The 25,513-nt window shown below is 38.3% G+C and overlaps 1 long non-coding RNA gene across 8 annotated transcripts in view; it reads right to left on the reverse strand.

Moving 5' to 3' along the window:
* LOC138848967 (uncharacterized) overlaps positions 1 to 25,513 on the reverse strand; it is a 217,875-nt gene that overhangs the window by 65,110 nt on the left and 127,252 nt on the right. The window lies entirely within an intron of this gene.

The raw sequence follows: 25,513 nt of genomic DNA on the forward strand, positions 1-25,513 counted from the left end.
TCTTTACTAGGTTAATGAATAAATATTTTTGAATTAATGCAAATTAATGTTATTAACTTGCCTGACAGGAATATATTCCTTCTCAATTATATGCCCTCTCTTTGTAGAGCAAACAAATGCATAAATATATCTACCTCCAAGAGTAATACAATATAAATCAAAAAACAAGAATAAGTATATGACACTAAGATGATACAAAACAGAATGAAAGTTATTTACATGTCAGATAGCTATATATATTAAAACCTTAGTATTTATGTTAACATGTACAAAATAAACATAATTTTAAGGAATTTCCCTTTAAGACTATAGTACCTCTGTTAAAATTTCTGCAATTATGCTGATTCCTAGAATCTAAAACCCATTGCATGTTAGAGAGTATAGACTTAGCTCATGCTCTTCATTTCAAAGATAAACAGCCAAGCTTGAAGGAAATAAAGTGTCTTGCCCATGTTCCCACTGTGTTGAAAGGTAGCACTTTATACCAAGTCTCCTGTACTCCTTCAATCTGCTTCAAATGGATTGTGTTCCATATGAAAGAAACATCAACCATCACCAATATCCACTGAAGTCCTAACGTGTGCCAGGGAAACAACCCCTTACTTACTACCTCAAATTCATCTCTTTTGACAGGACACAGTTAGGCAATGAGAATGGTAACCACAAACACATTAGAGGAACTGAAGATTGGGTGGGGTCAGAAAAAAGGCCTCCCACAAGGTGGAGAGGACTATCATAACATGACCACTTTGTTATCAATTTATAGTTACTAATATAATGATAATCAGATGGATAGTTGATCTTGAACTCTCAAATAAGTGGATTTTCCTAAGAAATGAGCTCTTATGTGTTTTCTATTTTCTTTTGATGAGTAACACATGTGACTCAAAGATCTATGCTTAAATAAAACCAGGAAGGAAAGTGTTATGGACTTCTTTTTGTCAAGTAGTGTTACTGAAAGTTGCAACATCTCAAAAGTTTCTATATCTTACTTCTTCAACAGGTGATTTTCTGTGACCTTATAAACTTTCTGGAACTAGGTGGGGCATAGTAAAAATAAATAACTAAGTGAGTTTTTGTTTTGTTTTTAATAGATGACTGGCTGAAAGTAAAAACTAGGGTGGACACAGTCTGAGAATCAGGTATATTTCAATAACATCTCTCTTTGTGGCCCAGGGATTTGGATGCTAAAAATACTGGAGAATGTTTCATATTGTGGAGTTAATACTATTTTTGAAGTTTTGACAGATAATTTGAATAATTATATATACCACTTCCTGGTCCTGTTTCACACAGAACTGAAAGCATGTACAAGTGTGTTCTTATATATTTTTCTACCAACATATCTATAAGCAGCATTGAATTAATCTATACTTCATAAATAGGACAGTAAGGACAGTAAACTAATTGGGGTTCACATTCCTCTAAGCTTATAAAACCATTTGACACTAGCCTCAGGAACAGAAGGAAAATCTTAGACTAGGTTCTTAGGCTCCAACCTAGAGTCTATGAACAGAAAAACACCTGTAGGTAGATAGAACATCTGTAGAAAGATATTCACTTGATATTAACTGGACTACTAGCATGGAGCTCTGCCTAATGGGCTCATTTACCCAGTGCTTTTGATGTGCAGGCACTATGATCAGCACTTTACAGTTCCAATTCATTCCATCTGTTGTTATAGCCATGCATAGGTGAGGCAACTGAGGCACATGAAGCAAATAATACAACTAAGATTTAAAATCGGGGCCGGTGCTGTGGCTCACTTGGTTAATCTGCCTGTGGCACCAGCATCCCACAGGGGTGCTGGATTCTGGTCCCGGCTGCTCCTTTTCCAGTCCAGCTCTCTGCTGTGGCCTGGGAGTGCAGTGGAGGATGGCCCAAGTGCTTGGGTCCTGCATCTGCATGGGAGACCAGGAGGAAGTTCCAGGCTCCTGGGTTCGGATCGGCGTAGCTCTGGCAATGGTGGCCATTTGGGGAGTGAACCAACGGAAGGAAGACCTTTCTCTCTCTCTTACTATCTATGACTCTACCTGTCAAATAAAAAAAAAAGATTTAAAGTCAGGAAATCTGTCTCCAGAAGCGCCTTCTTACCCTGGTCCACTTCTCCATACAGCCTACCTTTCTATTTTACCCCAGAAATGATGCCTAATGAGTAATCAAGTTCTTCCTCAATTCTCGTTTGACCTTTGTCTCACTCAACAAGAATCAATAAAACAACTAAAAACATTCTTCTTTTATTGAAACAAGTTCACTTAGGGTAGCAAGGGCTCTAAAACTCAAGGCCAGCAATTAAGCAAGTGAGGACCTCACAGGAAACTTTTATTTCTCCCCAGAGAGTCATTACAGCTTTCCTAGTTTAAAAAAGAGATGTAGTGTATGCTTTCAAAAACATAATCCATATGTCAGCTGCCTCAGCCAGTATTCACCAGAGAATTCCAAGTACCTGAGGCCTTGTGCTCATGTTTTAATACGCCGTAGTGGACATTAACAATACGACAGTTCCAAAAATCAACTTCCAAAGAACTAGCCCAGTCACATGGCTTTTTTCAGTCCACGAAGCTCAAGAGAGATTTTATCAGCTAATCATCAAAGGAAGCAACTGAAGCTGATAGGGGCACCAGACAGAATGTGAGCAGTGTCCTGCACTCAGGCAGAGCCCAGAATAGAGTGTCTCCAGCAACTAGGACAGCACAACAGCATTCCCCTGCAGAAATCCCAGGAACCAAGGCCTTGGAAGGGTGTCGTGGTCCAGTGGGTGAGCCACTGCTTGGGACATGTGCATCCAGTAACAGAGTGCCAGTTTCAGTACCAGCTAATCTGCTTCCAATTCAGCTTCGTGAGAGCAATCAAATAATGGCTCAAGTACTTGAGTCCCTGCCACCCACATGGGAGACCTGAAGAAAGTCCAGGCTCCTGTCTTCTGCTCATCCCTGGCTGTTGCAGGTATTTGGGGAGTAAACCAGCAGATGAACACACTCTCAGTCTCTGTCTCTTTCTCTGTCTCTCTGTCTCTCTCGCTCGCTCTCGCTCTCGCTTTTGCTCTCCTTGCCAATTAGATACAAATAAGGAAACACCTAAAAATAAATACATAAAGATGAAGCTCTGATAGATCAAGCTTAAATCAGATCCCAATTTAATGTAGCAATGCCCTCACCTGTGTGTACATGGCCATAAGAATCACCTTTGCCCATGTGAGAGTCACATCCACTGCTTCCAAGCACAAATCGGGGGAAAAATCACGTGACTTATCAAGTGTGCTTAACTGTGCACAGATAGAACTGCTTTACTTGCAATCATGGCAAAGGAAGCTGGAAAGGCGTCTGCAAACCGTGAAGCCTATTAAACAAATTTGTGTCCTGAGTCAAGTACGTGAGGTACTCTCAGTCCTAATTAATGTCTCTTACAAATGCAGCCTCATAGCTAATGTTCACCCCCCTAATCTAAGCCATATGCTCCTCCATCATTTTAACTACATAAATGGGAATTATAGGTGGCTTTTCACTGAATATTTCTACTACAAATTTTTTTCAGGATGATGCTCTATGCCAAGATCAATGGGCAAGAAAGCTCCTCTCTGGAAATACTTTCACTTTTCTTTTCCTGTGGTCCAAAATCAGCGGTGAAGTCTTCTGTGTGATGTTTAACCATTGCATTAAGTGTTTTACTTCTATTAGATCCAAGCTTGTTCAAGGCTAGAACTTGTCACACACACACACACACACACACACATACACACACAAAAAAACAGAGATGCATTGTAGAGACTGTACAGTGGAAGTATAATCATCACCTCTCACAAGGTAAGAAATGTTTATGATTTACAGTGAGTTTCAGAAAATAATTTGCTTTCTTCAGAAGCAAATAGCTGATATCCCATCCCTTTGGCTTCTCTAAATATTGCTATATATATATATATATGTATATATATATTGCTTTCATTTTTATAAGTACTCTTTATGCACATGACAGTAGTAAAGAGAGATGCACATCCACTTCTTGAAGTACAAGATTTCAGAGCTAGAAGAGACCTGGTGATCACCTAGTCAGGCAGTGCTATGTACCCGAAACCCCTGGGGAGCTACAGACTGGTTCAGGTTCAGTCATAAATAAACTTTTTTGCAAGGTATTTTAGAAAGAATACTTTACTCATCTCACTTTGCATCTCATTTAAACAATATGAGAATTATTAGCATGACCATTTAGTCGAAGAGAAACCAAAGCTGAGGCACCACAGACTGTCCTCACAGGTAGTAGGCGCCTAACCTAAATGTCAGCCTTTGTGACTCTGTACACTGTACTGTATTCAGGCCAACATGCAGTTTTACATCTGAAGATTGGATCATGCCTCTGATGAGTAATTCATATGGTCAGTCCCACTAAGAAAATAGTACAAAACTGATCACAAACGGCCAAAAGAACAAATGCCTTGCTGCTGTTCAAATGAAATTGTTGATTGTGCTAAAATTCTTATATATACTAGGATACAAAATAAATTGTGACAAATCTCCCCAAAGATTTTCTTATGCATCCTTTTATTTTTATTCACATAATCTGTGTTTACTGAGCTGCAGTAAAGAATGCATGGGCTATTTTTATTCGGAGAAAGGCTATAACACCAGCCAAGCAGAAGGAACCATCCATGACCAGAATGCAATGGCCTTCATTATCTTCCAACTCACTCCTAAATGACTCACGGAGAGCTGCCAGATGGTGTTTTCTCTCACCCCTTGCCTTACACTTATTTAATTATTTTAACATAGTTTTTGTTCTGCTGCCATATTACCTAGTAGTCAAATATATTTGGTAGTTGGTTTCTACTTCTAATATTGACTTGTGCACTTAGAAAATTTCGCAGGCTTCAAATTCTCAATCAAGAGATGGCATAGAAGACAAAAATCATCAGTGATAATCAGGCACTTACTGAGTCTATACAATATGCCAGATACGGAGCCAATGAATTTGCACATTTCATCATTTAATTATCCAAGAACTCATAGATGGAGAGGCTGAAGCTTAGAAAGATTAAGAAAACCTACCCTGGGCTAAATAGTTGGTGAGGGGTAGAGATAGAGAATTTGAACTAAGCCTCTATTCTTAATTTTTATACAGCACTCATGTAGTAGAAGTAAAAAGCTCTCACAGTTTGGAGAAATATGAAACTATAATAAAATAATAAAGAAACCCACAAAGTTAACATTCAAACATTTGGAGAGAGATCAGGTAGGTGAACGAGAACCCGTGGAAGTGAAGACTTAGGGTGGATGTGGAGATGTACTGCCCTCACGCCCCTAGGCAGCCACAGGAAGCACAGGCAGCAGGCAGCTCTTTCAAGACCTGCTTTAGCTGCAGGGCCATCTTGTCCACGGCCTCAGCCTGCCTAGGGAAGCCTGCGGCATGGGACAGAGCGAAGCATGGACATAAAAGCCCAGCTAGTTTGGCTCAAGAGTCCTGAGAGGCGAAATCCTCTGTGGAGATGCATCCTGGGTTGGTCAAGGCTTTGCCACACCTGCTGTGCAGTGTCACTTTTTCCACGTGCTCTTGCGTTCACCCTTTGTCTTCCCCAGTATCTCCTAGCAAAGCTGTTGCATCCCAAAGTCTGAAGAACCTGAGCTATGACAACACACCAAGGGTTTTAAAGCAGGAAAAAAAAACATTTTGTTGCCAGTTAGGCATTTTTTGAATCTCAAGAATCCATTCATCCATGTAAATGTATCAAATAATATATATTTTTAGTAGTCTCAAGACATAGAATCCTCCCAAATTGGGATGGGGCTTAGGGTATGAAGGTAGCATGAGATGGATACCTGCTTATTGCCTCTTCAGAACAAGTGGATCAAGTGATTCGGCAGCACATCTAGTGTGGGTCTGCAGGTTAGGCAATGCTCACAAGGTCCACACAGCCTCAGAAAGGGAGGCCATAGAAATGGCCGCATCCTCCTGGGATGACAGCATTCCCACTTGGAGGTTCCACATCACTACCCTGGCAGTCTAAACTATCTCCAAGACAGGTTCAAGTACGAAGGGCTTCTCCTCAAGATGCTTCAACCATCAAGTCTTATGTTAGGGGAAGAACCAATATTCTTAAAAAGTGTTACTGACCTACAAGGTAGAATTACCATGTCTTTTCATGCCTAGCCACCGTTCCAGCCCTTCAAGTGCCTTCTCATTCTTTGTGCTTCTCTAAGTGTCCTTACACTCTCACACTGTCAGTTTCATCTTAGGAAAGACATACGGACTTTTAAGCCATCTCAAAATAATTTGCTTTTTTTAAAAAAAGGACACATGGAATCTGAGAAAACACTCTAGACTTCAGAGAATGAAGCAATCATCGTGGAATTAAAAACCAGATGACTGTCTTTGGGCACAAAGGGCTTTCGGTCACTGTGCGGCCAGGCTTGCAGAGGGAATCTGTGTTAAGAAGGAGGTAAGAGGAAGCAGGGGCATGCCCCCTCCCTTCTCCAGTGGCAGGCAGCAAGGTGGAGTGGCCTTCCCCAGAGAAGAGTAAGGCCCCACGGCTCCATGTGTTTGACAATGATTCCGTATGAAAACATGTGCTCTCAATGTCTTACTAACGGAAACCACTTGGGTCTTCTTTTTTTTTTTAACTTTTATTTAATGAATATAAATTTCCAAAGTACAGAATATGGATTACAATGGCTTCCCCTGCCCATAACGTCCCTCCAACCCGCAACCCTCCCCTTATCCACTCCTTCTCCCCTTCCATTCATATCAAGATTCATTTTCGATTCTCTTTATATACAGAAGATCAGTTTAGCATACATTAAGTAAAGATTTCAACAGTTTGCTCCCACACAGAAACATAAAGTGAAAAATACTGTTTGAGTACTAGTTATAGCATTAAATCTCAATGTACAGCACACTAAGGACAAAGATCCTACATGAGGAGTAAGTGCACAGTGACTCCTGTCGTTGACTTAACAAATTGACACTCTTGTTTATGGCATCAGTAATCACCCTAGGCTCTTGTCATGAGCTGCCAAGGCTATGGAAGCCCCCTGAGTTCACTGACTATGATCATTTTTACACAAGGCCATGGTCAAAGTAGAAGTTCTCTCCTCCCTTCAGAGAAAGGTACCTCCTTCTTTGATGACCCATTATTTCCACTGGGATCTCACTCGTGGAGATCTTTCATTTACGGTTTCCCCCCCCCCCCAGAGTGTCTTGGCTTTCCATGCCTGAAATACTCTCATGGGCATTTCAGCCGGATCCGCATGCCTTAAGGGCTGATTCTCAGGCCAGAGTGCTGTTAGGACATTTGCCATTCTATGGGTCTGCTGTGTATCTCACTTCCCATGTTGGACCATTCTCTCCCTTTTTGATTCTATCAGCTAGTATTTGCAGACACTATTCTTATTTATGTGATCCCTTTGGTTCTTAGTCCTATCATTTCGATCAATTGTGAACAGAAATTGATCACTGGGACTAGTGAGATGGCATTGGTACATGCCACCTCGATGGGATTGAATTCGAATCCCCTGTTATGTTTCTAAGACTGGATAAAGTAATTATGGGACATGTACTCTATAGAATACTATACAGCAGTCAAAAACAACGAAACCCAGTCATTTGCAACAAGATGGAGGAATTTGGAAAACATCATGCTGAGTGAATTAAGCCAGTCCCAAAGGGACAAATATCATATGTTCTCCCTGATTGGCGACAACTAACTGAGCACCAAAGGGGAAACTTGTTGAAGTGAAATGGACACTGTGAGAAACAGTGACTTGATCAGCTCTTGTTCTGATGGTTGATGTACAATGTAATACTTTATCCATTTTAGTATTTTTTTTTGTTCTAGTACCATTGGTTGAACTCTGTAATTAACACACAATTATTCTTAGGTGTTTAAATTTTAACTGAAAAGTGATCCCTGTTAGGAATTTGGAAAACATTATGTTGAGTGAAATAAGCCAATCCCAAAGGGACAAATACCACTTGTTCTCCTTGATAGGTGACAACTAACTGAGCACCAAAAAGGAAACCTATTAAAGTGAAATGAACACTATGAGAAACGGTGACTTGATCAGCCTTCAACCTGACTGTTGATGAGCAGCTTAATATGTTATCCCTCTTAGTATTTTTTGTTTGTTTGTTCTACTTAATACTTTTGGTTGAATACTGTAATCAATACACAATTCTTCTTAAGTGCTGAAACTTAACTGAAAAGTGATCGCTATTAAATATAAGAGTGGGAATAAGAGAGGGAAGAGATGTGCAATTTGGGACATGCTCAAGCTGACTTACCTCAAACAGTAGAGTTGGGTCTTCTTTTTAATCTTAATCCTGCACAAAAGATACCTTTATGAGTGGGTGTATGGATGGAGGGAGGGGCAAGAAGGGATGGAAAGGGAGGGAGGGGAGGAGGGAGAGAAAGAGAGAGCTGGCTTAACCTTAATTATCTCATAAAACTTATAGAGATGTGATTCTAGAGAATTGGATAAATTGTGCATTAATATAATTATGCCAGTCATAAACAGTACCTAGTTCTAGAAGACATAATTAAGAATTAGTGATGCAGCTGACATTTACCAGGTCAAGCCACTGCTGAGAACAACCACATTCCACTATGGGGTGCTGGTTCAAGCTCTACCTCCTCCACTTTGAATCTAGCTTCCTGCTCATGAATCTCGGAAGGCAACAGATGATGGCCCAAGTGCTTGGATCCCTAGGACCCACATGGGAGACCTGGATGGAGTTCCAGACTCCTGGCTTCAGCCTGGCCCTGTGTGTGTGTGTGTGTGTGTGTGTGTGTCTCCTTGTCACTCTCTTTCAAATAATAAATCTTAGAAAACGAATCAGTGGAAAATATCAGAAAATAAGAGACTAAAAATGTCTTTCTATAATCTTACAACAAATTACTCATTTAAATTGTACACATTTTCAAAAACTAGTCACAAATCATGGATATGGATATGAACCAAGTCATAAAACTTGAGGAAATAAGAGGAAATTCATATTTGGAACTGACATGCTGTTTAACATAAAAATATCACAAATTACTTTTAAATCATTCCAATTTTCCTTCACTTTTCAAATTCTGAAATCATTTTAGCATCCTTTTCACTCTACTGTCAACTAATTTACATTAAAATCAATCTGGAAACCTACAAATTTGAGCAATTCCTACATAAAATGAGTTACTTTAAAGGAGCATGTTTTAACAAAATAATTAAATGTCGCCTGACTAAAGGCAATACTTTCATTCATAGAAAATGTCAACAAAATCCTCTTTGGGATCTAGGTGCTTCTATTACTGGACAGAAGCTGCACAGGAGGGCTTTCTGCAGCACCATGTGGGAACCTCCTGGGAACAGGCGTGACAGCTGTGCGTGGGCCCCGCCCCCAGGAGTCCCAAGCTCTCCATTCATGCTGCCTCTGCTGCTGAGGCTGACCCCCAAGGGAAGCTGACGGTTGATTTCCCTGCTCTTGGCTCAAATAATAGTGGAACACATTCTGCAGTTTTTCACTCCCTCCATAACAGAGAGCAGATAATATTGGGAGTCTGAAATTTTTTAAACCCAAATCTATTTTGTAAAAATAAAAGAGCAGGAAAGTCAGACTAACAGATAGTCAATATCTGCAAAGGAGAACAGTCTTTGGAATCACCATCTTTCTCCATTGTATTTGAATCATCTTTCTGTATTTAACTTCTCTCTTTCTGTTTTGTTTTCCTGACTTATCAGGAAAACATGTTTATATTGATAGCTACCTTTATGTATTACTTCGATGTTACTGGGTTTGATATCTCCCAATATAACTGAAAGTTTTTAAAGTGAGAGCTGATTTCAATGTAAAATAAAATTGTCATGAATTAAATTCACTCTCTCAAAGACTTTAAAAAGCAAATTACGTGTGGTTACATATTAAGTAATAATACTAAAACATAGATGGAGCCTATTTGTTTTATAGCTCCTCAGCCATGCATACTAACAAAAAACAGTCAATGAAAACGTTTTGAGTTCCTACTGTGTGCTCTGGACTGTACAGGGACAGTTACTCCTCTCAACTCTGTGTCTTGTTGGTGACTCAGAGCAACTGGCTTTGCAACACTTTTAGGTTGAGTTGTGTAAATTTGGGGAAGTGATTTAATTTCTCTTAGCTTTACTTTTTTTCAAGTTTAAAACAGAGACAACCTTTTCCTTCGTTGTGGCTGTTGGAAAAAATAAATTAGATACAATATATACAAAGTGCCAGGCATAGAACTTGGTATTTAATTAAGGGTGAATTCTTGCTGGAGTTAGTAATAGTTATTGAAGCATAAATTTATTTTTCATTTTTCTTAGCATTGGTAGTAGTTCTTTCATAGAAAAGCTATCTAGAAAAACATGCCACATAAGCCATAGTTTTCTTAGGGCCCCTGGATCTGTCAATAAGACAGGTAGCTTTAAACTGTAGCTCTTTCTGCTGGTGTATCTATATCCATGTTTGGGAAAAGGACAAATAAGAGGGGAAAATATCCTTTACATACCCCTGGTTACAGACATAAACAGAATGTATCCATTTTTTTATTTCAAGATAAGAACTGTCCATCTAGCCCTTAACTCTTTCATCACTGGTAATTTCTGGCAGGAAGAGTAACAATGTGGCTCCTCAAATATTTGGCCCAAGATATAGCCGACTTACAATAATGTATCAGGCACTTGACATAAGGGAGAAAGGGTGAGTAGTGTTCATTCTTTTCTCCTGGGAAGCCACATTTAGTAGGAAAAAGATGAACATGAAATAGCAACAGACCAGGCAGAGAGGCCAGAAATCAGAGTCCGGAGGAAACTGTTGAGTGGCAAGGAGTAGTTTGAAACTCCAGGGGATCTCAGGGTGGGTAGATTGAAGCCCACTCAACGCAAGTCTGCTGTCACCTAGGTTTCCACTTGTGTTTGTAGGAATCCTTGGTCATGCTTTAAATTTTGTTCTGTAAGCCATCCTTCATGACAGTGCATCACAACGTTTCAGTGACTGTATGATTTTAACAAGAGGCTATGCTAACCATTGTAGGGGAGGAAGATTTTTTTCCTTACTCATCACTAGGTTCATGGCTGAGGTACTTATAACAAAAATGTAGATTAATAGGAGACAAGCATGCAAACTTATTTAGTGAAAAGTTTTGTTTGACAAGACCCTTTAAAAAGAAATAAAGACTCAAACAGATAAGCAAACCTGTGTATTTTTATGCTTAGGTTGGATGAAGACTGAGACCTCCTGGAGGAGTCTGACTGGACAAAGGAGGCATGATTGAAGAGTAATTAACTGAGAGTAACTTTGTGCAGAATTTATTCTGTGCCCTGTATCTTCAGAAATAAGCACACTCATTTCCTCCAGGAAAAAAAGGTGGCATCTCTTGAATGAGAGTCTCAGTCATGCTTCAAGGCACAAGGGCAAGGGAAAGGTAGGAGTCATCTTCTTGCCTCTTGCATTTTCTCCAATGGCACCATGCTATATTATGAGGTGGTATGTCCTGAACCCCATCACCACTCAAATAAATTCTAATATTTGATAACAGAATGTAGAAGTTAAATCTCAAATTCCTTTTTAAAATCAGAGGCGTAATTCCCAAGTACACACTAAAATATATCTCCTAAGTTTATATTCTGAATATCCCTTATCTGACTCAAACTGTCTACTAACATGAAAATTAAGTCCCAACAGAATCTTCCACGTGTCCCCATTGCAGCCTTAACACCCTTTTCCATTTTCTGTTAAACGTATATGAGGAGTTCCTCAAAAGTTTGTGGACTTCTTATTTGGTGAAGTTAAGCCTTGTTGCTGTAATGGAAATTTAAAATATGTTATCTCAAGAAGAAGGAAGGAAGGAAGGAAAGAAAGAAAGAAAGAAAGAAAGAAAGAAAGAAAGAAAGAAAGAAAGAAAGAGAGAGAGAAAGAGAGAGAGAAAGAAAGAGAGAAAGAGAGAAAGAGAGGAAGGAAGGAAGGGAGGGAGGGAGGGAGGCAGGAGAAGAGAAGAGAAGAGAAGAGAAGAGAAGAGAAGAGAAGAGAAGAGAAGAGAAGAGAAGAGAAGAGAAGAGAAAAAAGAAGGGAGAAGGAGGGAAGGTAGGAGGGAGGAAAGGATTATCATTATTTTCTTAGAATTGTATCTATTCACTATATTGAATGTTAAAAATTAATTAAAATTTTAATAAATAATAAAAATTTAAAAACATTATGCATGGATTCCAAATTTTTGTGCTAACATAAACCTATGTTTTAATCCCATCGTTTCATAAAATCTTTGAAATCCTCTCACGTAAACCCAAACCTCTGGCTACTGGAGGAGTTACTCATGACTGAGCCAATCGTCAGTGTATTTACTTGCTCTACCACTTGACCCTAAATTGTTACAGAAAAAATGTTTTCCTCCCAAAACCATTAACTCTATGTGACATGAGATGAGAAAAAAACAAATCCCCCCTTATAGTTCTTAGAAGCTCATCATAGTAACTTAGCATAATTCTTAGCAACTTACCATAAATCTGAAAACCCAGACTTTAAAGTGTTTTTAAAATGGCTTATACTCATTTATGTTGATTTCCTTTTCAGAATTAATAGAGTTTGGTGAATTTGTTATACAGTCAGATACTATTCATCTATTTTAGGATTAAATCAACATGCCTTACTATTATTACTTGCCAATTATGCAAGATATTAAAAATAGAATATTTGCTTAATACAAATATGTGAGTAATTAACATAACTTTTTGGCAAGTGTGTCTAAAATAAAATTTCTGATGCATTCAACCAAATAAAAGCTGTTTTATAGGATAATAGTATCTCACTCACAGCAAAATGCATTTAAAACCAGTGAAAAATATTAGAAGGGTGTTGTGTAATCTTAGTTTCATGTACTCCTATTTTAAAAATCATATATAAATTGTGGTGGTGACCACACCCAGAATGGTGTATGTTTCCATAGTAACCGATCTATTTGTAAGGAAACAGAGGTGGTAAGCAAGGAAAAAATAAGAAAATAAAGTAAAAAATAGAACTAACCGGCCCTGAATATACCATGGCAGCCAGAAAAACATTGTAGACATGTTAAGAAGTATTTCATCCTAAGAAAATATTAGGATCTTGGAAAAATTTTTAAGTTATGTCCTGCATTCTTTTAATCTTTTTGTAGGCTGAAACAAAGACACACACACACACACACACATAAAACAGACAATCAAACAATTAAATGAGAAAGGTGAAAGAGGAGAGGAAGAAGAAAGAGAAGGATGAAAAAACTAAAGAACAAAGGAAAGGAGGAGAAAAGACATGAAAACATCCACAAAAACCAAAACCTCTCTACATCAGCTAAGTAGGCACGAAAGTAATAGAGCAATTATCAGTGGTTGCATTTACTATCAATTCTTAAACATAATAATTAACTGAATATTTTGAAAGATTTATTTTACTTGATAGGCAGTTACAGAGAGAGGCAGACACAGAGAGAGAGAAAGAGGGAGGGAGAGATCTTCCATCTGCTGGTTCACTGCTCAAATGGTCGTAAATGCAGGGCTGGGCCCGACTGGATGTTAAAGAGGGAAAATGTCCTTTATTTGAACCTATCCCTACAGGTGCTCACAAATGCCAGGCAAGTCCCTCCCAGACTCTGCTTGCCACTATAAGGAGAACAGCTCAGCCTGAAGGTAAATTATTTTCATCAGTCTCAAATTAGTTCATTCAGCCAGTTTTGTTTCTTGAGAACAGAAAAACATATGTTCCCTTCCCCAGTAGCATTTTTACACTCATGTAAGTCAAAAGTAACCAAGCCATCACTTCTCATACATTAAAAAAAGTGTGACTTTCAAGATTAACACACTTAAATACGTGTGCATGTTTTCTAGCATGTCTGCGGGTACTTTGATTTTTCAAATGCAGTCGTTGATGTATGATCAAATTTCTGTCTTTTCTGCTCTAAACTTATCTTTAAGCTTACAATACCAATTAAAAACTAAATTGAGCATATTGACTAAAGTTAATTTACTTGTGTTCCAGATTGAAACAAAAATGATTCAGGCTGTATTTACAAAGAAGTTTGCCTCTGTAAATCTCGATGCTTTATCAAAACATCATCTGGTAATAAGCTTGGAATTATGGTGTTGACAGATTAGAAATCAATGCTATGCTCCAGGACCTGAAGGTGCACAGAAATCACTTAGGATCTGGCTAAGATGCACACTTTTATGTAACAGATCTGGAATAACACCTCCTTCTGCAGTTTGGCCTTTCAGCAGACCACAGTTTGTGTAACAAGACTTTAGAGAACTCAAGTGTTTTGTTAATACTTTCTATTTTCTTTTCCTATGCCATTTGTGATTGATTCATTTATAATCTGAACTGTGGAACAGCTAAGAGTTCCAGCCCTTTATACTGCATAGCATATAAAAAGAACTGCCCATGTGGGATCTCCTTAGATGTCTGTAAGAACTGCTCCCTCCAAAAGGTTGGTTGATTGGTTTCTCTGAGTGTTTTTGGTAGTAATGCAGGTCCCTGATTGTTTGGATTCCAGCTCTTCGAACAAATTTTGCAAGTTACAAAACATGCTGATATAAAAAAAAAAAATCTAAGAAATGGTCATAGATTCAAAAGACATCTCCAGACCTAAACAACAATAATGTTTTTGGCAACACATGGAGAAACAGGAAACTGTAATGAGTTTCTTTTAGCCCCAAAAGCAACCACAAACTATATTTCATACTGTTATTGGAACAACAGAATCAATGTTCTCCATATGGGCCAGCAAAAAAAAGACACCACCAAAATGCTATTGGGAGCCATGAATTGAAAAATGGGGCAGGGTAAGAGTGTAATGATACAAGCAGGACACAAACAGGAAGCCAGCAAATCTTCAGGGAGATCTTCCATGGCCTCAATTCTGTTTAAAAAATTACATATACATATACACATGGAAGTTGTTCTTCATTTTTTATTTCTAGTTTTACATTCATTTTAAAGAAGAGCAGGAAAACCCAACTCAAGAGATTCTAAACGTATGCAATTGAGCTCATTTATTACAACTTTGATTCATTAAAAGACAGTAAAATCCACGGTAAATTTTCCCTGTGAAAAAAGTCAGAAAATACTGGTATGTACACAGTTGTTTTGCTGTTTGAGAGAGTCAGATGAGTGGAAACATATAGGTATGTGTGCATATGTATGTTTTATATATATTTACTATATATATGTATATATCCTAAAACTTTTAGGAAAATCTTAAGTAGATATCCAGTTATTTCAATGTATCTTATTCACCATCTTAAAGTCTTATAGTTATTTTTTAATGAAATACATATGAGTAATGAGCAGAAAACTCCATAGAGGAAAAACAATAGAAATTACTCATTTCATTTCATAAAAAATAGAATTCTGTGTGGTTTTCTGGAGTTAAAGTTAACATACAATTTAACAGCAAGAAAATTTTTTCAGTAGTTGGATGTTTAGCCACTTCCACCACAAATGCACTATCTGACCTGTTTTCACTTTCTGAAATACTATTCTTGACCACTTCTGCTTTCTTAATTTGTCTCGTTTCCATGTCTCTTAAACTGGATTGTAAAAGATGGCACATGATAAAATATGTCTACTAATGTGACTCAAAAAAAAGTAAGTAGCAACCAATTATCCAAATAAGAATTAAGAAAACATTTTCATTTATAACAGCATCACTAAAATAAAATACTTAGAAATAAATTTAACTGAGTAGGTGAAAGATCTGTATACTTAAAACTTTCAGGCGGGGCCGGTGCTCTGGCGTAGTGAGTAAAGCCACAGCTTGTAGTGCCGGCATCCCATATAGGTGCCCGTTCAGGTCCCTGTTCAAGTCCCGGCTGCTCCACTTCCGATCCAGCTCTCTGCTATGGGCTGGGAAAGCAGTAGAAGATGGCCCAAGGCCTTGCCTGCATCCTCATGGGAGATCTGGAAGAAGCTCCCAGCTCCTGGCTTCAAATCAGATCAGCTTTGACCATTGCGGCCATTTGGGAAATGAACCAGCAGATGAAAGACTTCTCTCTGTCTCTGCCTCTCTGCAACCCTGCTTTTCAAATAAATAAATAAATCTTAAAAAACATAAAAAGACATACAAATGGCCAACAGATATATGAAAAATGTTCAATACCACTAATCATCAAAGAAATGCAAATTAAAACCACAATGAAATACTACCTAACACCTGTTAGAATAAATATCATCAAAAAGACAATAAATATTTGTAGGTATGTAGAGAGAAGAAGAGCATTGTACACAGTTGGTAGGAATGTAATTTGGTGCAGCCATATGGAAAACAGCATGGAGGCTCCTCAAATAATTAAAGTAGAACTACCATTTAATCCCATAATCCCTTTTCTGGTATATATTTTCAATTATGTCAAAGTGACATCAACATTCCCATGTTTAATACAGCATTATTTACAATGCCCAGAGACAGAATCAATGTAAGTACTAGCTATACTGATGAATAAAGAAAATGTGGTCTATCTATCCATAACTATGCATCAATTGATCAATAGATATCTTTCATGGAATACTTTTCAGCTTTTTTTTTTTTTTTTGACAGGCAGAGTTAGACAGTGAGAGAGAGAGAGAGAGAGAGAGAGAGAAAGGTCTTCCTTTTTCCATTGGTTCACCCCCCAAGTGGCCGTTGAAGCCGGCACGCTGCTGCTGGCATGCTGCGTCCGGTGCGCTGCGCTGATCTGAAGCCAGGAGAAAGGTGCTTCCTTCTGGTCTCCCATGCGGGTGCAGGGCCCAAGGACCTGGGTCATCCTCCACTGCCTTCCCGGGCCACAGCAGAGAGCTGGACTGGAAGAGGAGCAACCAGGACAGAATCTGGTGCCCCAACCAGGACTAGAACCCAGTGTGCCGGCGCTGCAGGTGGAGGATTAGCCTAGTGAGCTGTGGCGCTGGCCACTCTTCAGCTTATAAAAAGCAGTGTAATCCTATCATTTGCAAAGGCATGGATGAACCTGGAGGACACTAGGCTAGGTGCGACAAACCAAGGACAGAAAAACAAACACTGTAGATCTCATTTTCATGAAGAGTTTAAAACAATCGAACTCACAGAATTAAAAATATTAAAATTAAATTAAATTAAATTAAAATTAAAAAAATGTCTGCTTTAGCAGCATATATACTCAAAGTAAAATGGTGGTTGCCAAGGGCTAGAGTGATGGGGCAGTTGTTGGACAAAGGGTGTAAAGTTACAGTTAGGTGAGGTGAGTAAATTCTAGAGATCTATTGTACAGCATAGTGACCATAGTTAATAATGTGCTGTACATTTGAAAATTTCTAGAAGAGTATATCATAAATGTTAACACACATGAAAAATGATGTGTATAATATGCTGGATATGTGACTTAGTTTAATCATTTTGCAGTGTATGCATGTATCAAAACATCATATTGTACAGCATAAACATAAAATAAAAAAGTAAGTCTGGAAGGATTCTTAATATTTAACCCTTTAAAAAATATCAGTTCATATATATCAAAGGCAGCAAATACTCTAAATTATTATAAACTAGGAATGGGTTGAAAATTTTTCAGATTAGAGTCAAGAACATATGTATATGTGGATATATATATATACAAGATAGATATACATATATATACAGGATATAGTTGCTTAAAATTATTTGATCCTATGTTAAATTGGCAAATACATTCACTCAACCATTTATTAATCAACTCTCCTGTGCCCAGAGCTGTGATAGACATCATAACCCCCTTAACATCACTAGATAATTTTTTTGACTTTCTCTGTAACCAAGGGTAAAAACAGAAATCCATAATCCATAAGGTAACACAGCCTCCATTTTAAAGCAATAATGACCCAGCAAACTATGAAGGATGAATTTCTTTTCTGCGCTTTTCAAATATTTTAAGTACTTATGCACTTATGAGATGAAAATCAGATCCTAATCAGTAAGATGTTTCGCTAAGTTTGGAATGGGACTATAAGTTTTAACATCTAACAGACTTTCTTATGTAGTTCAACATTCTCATCAATGAATGTGTACTTACATGTATTGAAATTTGTTACACATGATGCTAACTATATACCCAAGATTCCAATAGCAACTCACATGGTTAAGTTATAAGGTAAACAAGAAGGAAACTGTTTAGTGATTTTATGCTTTTCATTGCAGGTAATTAATCAGTTTTCAAGGATTGTTACAGGGCATAAGTAAAACAGTAAAGGACAAAGGGCTATTACTGGCTCACAGTAAGGTCTTCTTACAAATAAGGCATAGAAACCGTGCTTGCAGTTCCCTTATGTATCACTGGTTCCTGGGCAGGCTCAGACCACTCTTCATTTAGTCAGAGGTGGTACCTAAAAGGCAGGGTCGCATTCAGCTCAAGGCATGTGTAGCCTGGAGGGCATATTATTGTTTGGTTTGGTCTTGAAGTCCTTTGCAATGTGGTGTTCTGAGAATGTGTTTTGGTTTGGTTTGATTCTATTTTGCAATGGGAATATTTGGTAGTTCGCTGGGACTTAAGCTTGTCACTCTACTCCACTTCGTACTCTTCCCTGTTGTGTTTAACATCCTGTCCTATCTACTGACATTTGTCCCCTGCTTCTCTGTGCTCTGAGACCCGCCCCATAAGCAAATATTAACAGGAAACTTCCAAGTAAAACCGAATCCACTGTGACATCTTCACGTGAGAGGAAAGGATTCTCCCTTGCACTGTGCTTGCTGAGCGTCTTCATTTTCTATAACAGAAAGTCACTGTTTGAAATGCTGGGGAATACTTGGCAGAAGCCACTTTTGGCAGCATCTCCGCCACTCGTGCGGCTCTGAACATCCCAGAAACCGTCTCCCAATCTGTATGCTGCACAGCTTGAGTACGAGTGTGCCTTGCAACATTATCTTGCTCCATTGAATGAAAGCGGGAAGTCTTCCCTGTGCCCTCTCCTATTCTCTTCACTCCTCAGACAACAGAATTCTCCATTAGAAAGAGAGAGTACAGCAATTGGAGGGAAAAAAAAAAATCCGTTTTTTGTTCTCCCTCTTCTGTCCACTATAATACAAAGCTTTGCTCCTCCTCTCGGGAAAACGTAAGGCTGGCTGGCAGTCAGTTTGACAGAAGGAGAGCAGTGCAGCGGAAAATTGGATAACAGGATAAAAATCTATGGGGCCACAGGAATCCCATCAAAAAGGACTCCTCCTGTCAAAACCCAGACAAGTGACAAGGACAAATATAGAATGTTATTTATATTTAAATATTTCTAATGATATCATAATTACATTTCTGCCTCTTGTAGGCAGCCATTTTCCTTTATGCCACAGTTCTGCAAACCAAATGTTGTGTGTTGGAGAAAATCTACATAAGAATCAGACAGCTTCAATCAGACATCTGGGAATATCCTATAAACTCCTCAAATAGCTATTTCTAAGGACATAGCCTAACAATTCACTTTTCTAAGAAATTTTACTTAGAGTACAATAGTCAAGTTTCCATTCTCAACTCTTTGGGCATAGGAAAACCAAGCTATCTAGCAGGTAGCTAATGAATTAAGCTCACTTAAAATTAAATTTGATAATTTGGAAAATGTCTTTTTTTTTCTCACAATGTGTCTTATTGAGTCCTTCTATAGTTTAAGTGAATGACACATGGTCTTAATTTATTAAGCTATGGTAAGTTTGACACTTAAAATACATACATTTTCTTATTTTGAAACTTGGAAAATGTTCTAATGTAATCTAAATTGATATTATAATTCCATTGTGAAAAGGTGCTATTTCAGAGTACTCCCTTAAGGGAATATACTGTGATACCCAAGAACTTAGCATTATTACAGAAGACAAAAATTTACATAGCATATAATATATGTATATATGGATAATATATGGGCAGACATTGTGGTATAGCAGGTTAAACTGCTGCTTGCAATGTCCATATCCCATATTGGAGTGCTGGTTCAAATTCCAGCAACTCCACTTCCAATCCCATTTCTTACTAATGTGTTCATTTGTCCTGGGAGGCAGCTTATGATGGATCAAGTGCTTGGGTGTGCTCCCCACATTAAAGACCCAGATGCAATTTAGATCTCCTGGCCTGCAGGCCAACCAGAAAATGGACAATCTCTCTCTCTCTCTCTTTCTCTTCTTCGATCATATTTCCTCTCTCTCTCTCTCTCTCTCTCTCTCTCTCTCTTTCTTTGTATGTGTGTGTGTTGCTCTGCCTTTCAAGTAAATAATTTTGTAAATAAACATATAGTCTATGTAGAATCTACTTTATATTAAGTTCTAAGTTCATGGAACTTCCATAAAATTTGGTCATCTTTATTAATCATATGCTCTTTTTATAAATGGCTGCTTATATATATACATATATATATTTATAAATACATCACATCAGTGCAACAGATAGCACAGTGACTGGTTGTCAGCATACAAGCTCATTAATTTATATTAAAAATAATATATTCATTTCCCATCATATTGAAGACAATGTCCCAAGTGCTGGAAGAGAAAGCTACTATAAAAAGGTGTTTCATTCACAATAATGTCATCCAAAACTTATGTTGGAGTGTTATAGACAGAGAATGAGTAATTGAGGGTCTTCCATTCTATATGTCATTTCCAGGTAAAATACTGCTAGGCATTGAGGCTTCAAACTATCTGAACTCATTTCACTGAACAAATTTAATTTCCCATTGCTGCCAATCTTTTCCTTCCACTTTTCTCATAGGAATGTCCCTATTCATACCTACCATTTTCATTCCTACATCCTCCCACTTAAACTCTTCGTCTACCTAAGATGCCTGGATCCTTCCTTCTTTAGCTCTAAACCTAACCTTTTAAAGTTCAACTAGAGTATCACTTCTCTGTTGAAACCTGTTTTTGACTAATCCAGAAGATTGTCTACCTTGCATAAGGTAATGCCATGATTGATAAATAAGAGCATACTTGAAAATGTTCATGAAAAGAATGGAATTAAAAGGTGATGTGAATTTCCATAAATTTTGGAATACTTCTCATGTGATCTTACTTAATGTCAAAATGCTGTTAAGGAGGCTAGGACCCCATTTTAGAAGTACAGAAAGCTCAGAGCAGTTGAATAGTTTGTCTTATTAATACACAGCTTAATGGCCGGTGCCACGGCTCATTCAGCTAATCCTCCGCCTGCAACGCCAGCACCCCAGGTACTAGTCCCGGTTGCGGCACTGGATTCTGTCCCAGTTACTCCTCTTCCAGTCCAGCTCTCTGCTGTGGACAGGGAAGGCAGTGGAGGATGGCCCAAGTGCTTGGGCCCTTCACCCGCATGGGAGACCAGGAGGAAGCACCTGGCTCCTGGCTTCGGATTGGCGCAGTGCACAGGCCGTAGCAGCCATTGAGGGGTGAACCAATGGAAAAAGAAGACCTTTCTCTCTGTCTGTCTCTCTCACTGTCTAACCGTGCCTGTCAAAAAAAAAAAAAAATACACAGCTTCGAAGTAGTAGAGTTCAGATTCAAGTTGTATCTGTCTGACCCAAACGCCTGTCTCTTACTATTCTGCTGTTTGGCGCTCTCTCTCTCGTCATGCAATCAATTCCCATTTTCACTGAATTTGTGTTCTGGATGGTCCCACCTGATACAGCCTATCATAGTCCTCACATTCACATAGTCTTTTTTAGCTAGGCTGTTAATCTATCTGATCTTATTTGCTCCCCACCCCAGCCCAGTACCAGGCATTTGACTTGTTCCTGGACTGAAGCTGGAAAATGTACAGGAGTTTAACAAATTAGAGAACAAACTACATTCCTCATAGTATTGCTCTATGTGCCATTTGTTTGAGTTATTCATAGCTCTTTTAGCCCTGTGGGACTATTTGCCTTCTAGTGCACTATGAAATGTGAAGTCACAGGGCTGGCATTGTGTGTAGTGGGTAAAGCCACTGCCTGTAGCATCACCATCCCATATGGGCACTGGGCCGAGTCCTGGCTGCTCCACTTCCTATCCAGCTCCCTGGTACTGTGCCTGGGAAAGTAACAAAAATGATCCAAGTCCATGGGCCCCTGTACCCACCTGGGATACACGGATGAAGCTCCTGACTCCTGGCTTTCGTCTGGCCCAGCCCTGACCATTGTGGCCATTTGGAGAGTGAACAAGCAGATAGAAGACCTCTCTCTCTCTATCTCTCCCTCTCTCTCTCTCTGTAACTCTGCCTTTCACATAAATAAAATAAATATTTTTCAAAAAATGTGAAGTCACAAAAGAGAATCCTAATTTTCATTCATCAAGTCTTTATTGATTGACAACTACGTGAATAGTAAGTTGCCAGGCATGTACTAGCAGAAAGACCAATATAATCCCTGTTACTAAGAACCTCATTAACTTCTTGCAAGGAGATTTCATAAACACACATACACACACTAATTATATGGTACATATAGATATATATGCTATATATCCAATTATATGTTTATAGGAATTAACATCAAAATGTGAGTTTATACTTAACATGCACTTCAGTGTAAAGCCTAGCACACAGTAAGAGGATGATAATTAAATAATTTATCCAAGAGTTCTAATGTATGCCAAGGTGACTATGGTTAATCATATTCCATTATTTTCTGGAAATTTGCTTAGAAAAAAAGATTTCAGGGGCTGTTATACTACACACTTTTAAAAAGTCAATGCTATAAGGAAATGGGTATATTCATTTGCTTGACTATAGCAATCACTTCATTATTGTATGTATATCAAAACATCACATTGTCCAACTTAAATATCTACAATATAAATACCATATCCATCCCTTCAAAGCACAGGGAGGCTATTGTGTGTTATTTAATCTGCTGCCATTCAGGATTTGCAGCATCTATCACCAGGGCTATTGTTTATTATCAGGTATTTTATTCAAGAAATATTTATTGTTTTTCCATTCTGTGTCTTTCCAGAACTTACAGTCTGGCAAAGTGAAGGGTGACGAGCTGTGGAAAACACAAGGAACTGGATGCTTCTGAAAGTGGTCCTCTCCTGAAAGATGCACTCCGGACTAAGTCCCTGACACGAGTTTAGTTTTTGCAATATCAGTTTTTTGTTTGTTTTTTGCCTCTTAAAAATGGAGTTCAGCAAAGAAAGATGATGTTTTGTACCTTTTGCTTAAATGGACTCTAGCTATGATTTTACTGTACTATTAATATTAATAAATAAATTCCCTCTTATGGTTGTTTTTATTATGTGAATTTGGATGCATTAGTCTAGGGTCAGATAAATTACATGAAAAATTATCCCCAATAGTTCTAGCACCAAAAACAAAATGTGGTTCTTCAATTCTGTTACTTACTTAATGGATCACAACCAGGCATCAGCTAAAGGCTGGTTATTTAAATTATAAGCAGGGGGGTTCAAAGATGTAGCTAATTCATTACTCACACATTTCTAGTTGAAGAAGTAATTTAAAATCATGTGTGATGCATTAATTGTGATGTTGTTTCCAAATGACAAGATAAATATCTCAAGGAACATAATATATTACGGTCACGGGTCAACCCAAATGAATGTCTAACATAGATTAGCACTAAATGCATGCAATATGTCATATTTATACAATTTTTAAAGGATAAATTATATTAACATTTAGCAGATTGCTCATTACACATCAACATTTAGCTTTAAGTGCATTAAACTATTCAGCAACAGCATTCTCTGAATGTACCAAATAAAGAAATGCTACAAAATCTGATGGAAAATGTAATGTTTGAAAAAAATAAACCAACATAATTTGTACTCTTTCCCACTAAGATTCCACTGCTTTGTTACACATAAATGTGAAATAGATAGAATTTGGTGCTCAAGTGTCTTAAACACAGGCTATGTTACAATTAGCAAAAGAAGAAACTTGCCAAAAATGCTAGGCCCCACCAGTCTGTGATTATAGTTCTGCTTTTAATTTAAGCTTCTCTGTCACCTGGGACTGAATCTGACCCTCATCCATGGTCCTATAGTAGGAACCCAAATTGTCCCACAAGGAGCACATGGCAAAATACATGCAGAATTAGAATCCGGGCTGTATTTTAACTATAAAGTTGAGATTTGGTTTGCAGAGTTGATCCCAAATTAAAATGCTGTGATTTCAGTATGAGCCAGTTTTCTGACCTCCAAATCCTGAGATCATGGATAAAGTATTGAACCAACTCTGTCACCATGTCTACGTGTCATTATGTTTAACTATCCAAAATTATATTATATCCAAAATTTCTGCTCTGAAAGAGACTTGTATTTTTGGATAAATGTATGGAAAATCACTTAGGATAGAGGGAGGAACAGTGAAGAAGGAGCAGCAAAAGTATTAAATCCAGTCCATGGAAATGTTCTGTGTAGTCAGTACAGGTATTCTCTGGACTTTTGTTTTTTTGCTTGGTTGTATTCATTCGAGTGTCTTTAAAGCAAGGCAGGCAGCCTCCAGTTGATCAACAGCTGCTCCTTACCTCTTCACGTCCTCATGCAAACACAGTCCCACAGCAACATTACCTGAAGATACCAGAGATCTTAACAGAGCACCTGCTCTATTAAAGATAGGACATTTGTTTTGCTGAGTTAGCAGGGAATTGAAATAATCAAGGCAGTAAAGGGTAATTTTAGGGTATGTGTTAGGGGAAGGGAAAATGTTAGAGTTGAAGTTAGTGGCAGAGAGATTAACTTTGGGGATGAAAACCACAATACTTAACAGAGAATCTTAGTTTCTGGGCTGTGTGCAATGGGAATCTTACCCTCTGTACACTGATATTTATAAGATCAATTTTTCACTAAGGCATTCTATACTTGGATATGTTCTGGAGAATCAAGACTGTGCTGAGTGTCTCAATACAAGGTAAGGGTTCACATTTTTAGACCATATTTGGATTGTGATCATACAAATGGGTTCTTGCACTGAGAAGTTTTTCTCCATTCAACTTAATACTTGAAAGTTGCCTGCTATATACATGATGAATTTGATCACATTAAGTTGACAGATAGAAATTGGGTCTATGACCAAGAGTTGGCTAATAAGATGTCTCTTTTGGCCCCGGGAAAATTGAGAGGGTGACAAAGAAGGACACAATGACAGACAAAAATTACTTACAGCTCAGCAATCACAGGCAAAGATTCAAACATTTATAAATGAAAATTTTCAAATGTCCAAGAAATTCAGAATAGATCCTTTAGTTTGTTCCGATAAAGACCAGTGTTGGAGCTGGCACTGTGGCACAGCAGGTTAAAACCCGGGCCTGAAAGGCCGGCATCTCATATGGGCACTGGTTTGAGACCTGGCTGCTCCATTTCTGATCCAGCTCTCTGCTATGGCCTGGGAAAGCAGTACAAGATGCCCCAAGTCCTTGGGCTCCTGCACCCACGTGGGAGACCTGGAAGGAGCTCTTTGCTCCTGGCTTCAGTCCAGCTTTGGCCATTGAAGCCAATTGAAGAGTGAACCATCGGATGGAAGACCTCTCTCTCTCTGCCTCTCCTCTTTCTGTGTAACTCTGACTTTCAAATAAATAAATAAATCTTTAAAAAAAAAAAGTAGACCAGTGTTGTGGCACAGCAAATTAAGCT

Source organism: Oryctolagus cuniculus, chromosome 3, assembly GCF_051225735.1.
Source record: "Oryctolagus cuniculus isolate XC-2025 breed Fujian yellow rabbit chromosome 3, ASM5122573v1, whole genome shotgun sequence".
NCBI classification, from domain to species: Eukaryota; Metazoa; Chordata; class Mammalia; order Lagomorpha; family Leporidae; genus Oryctolagus; species Oryctolagus cuniculus.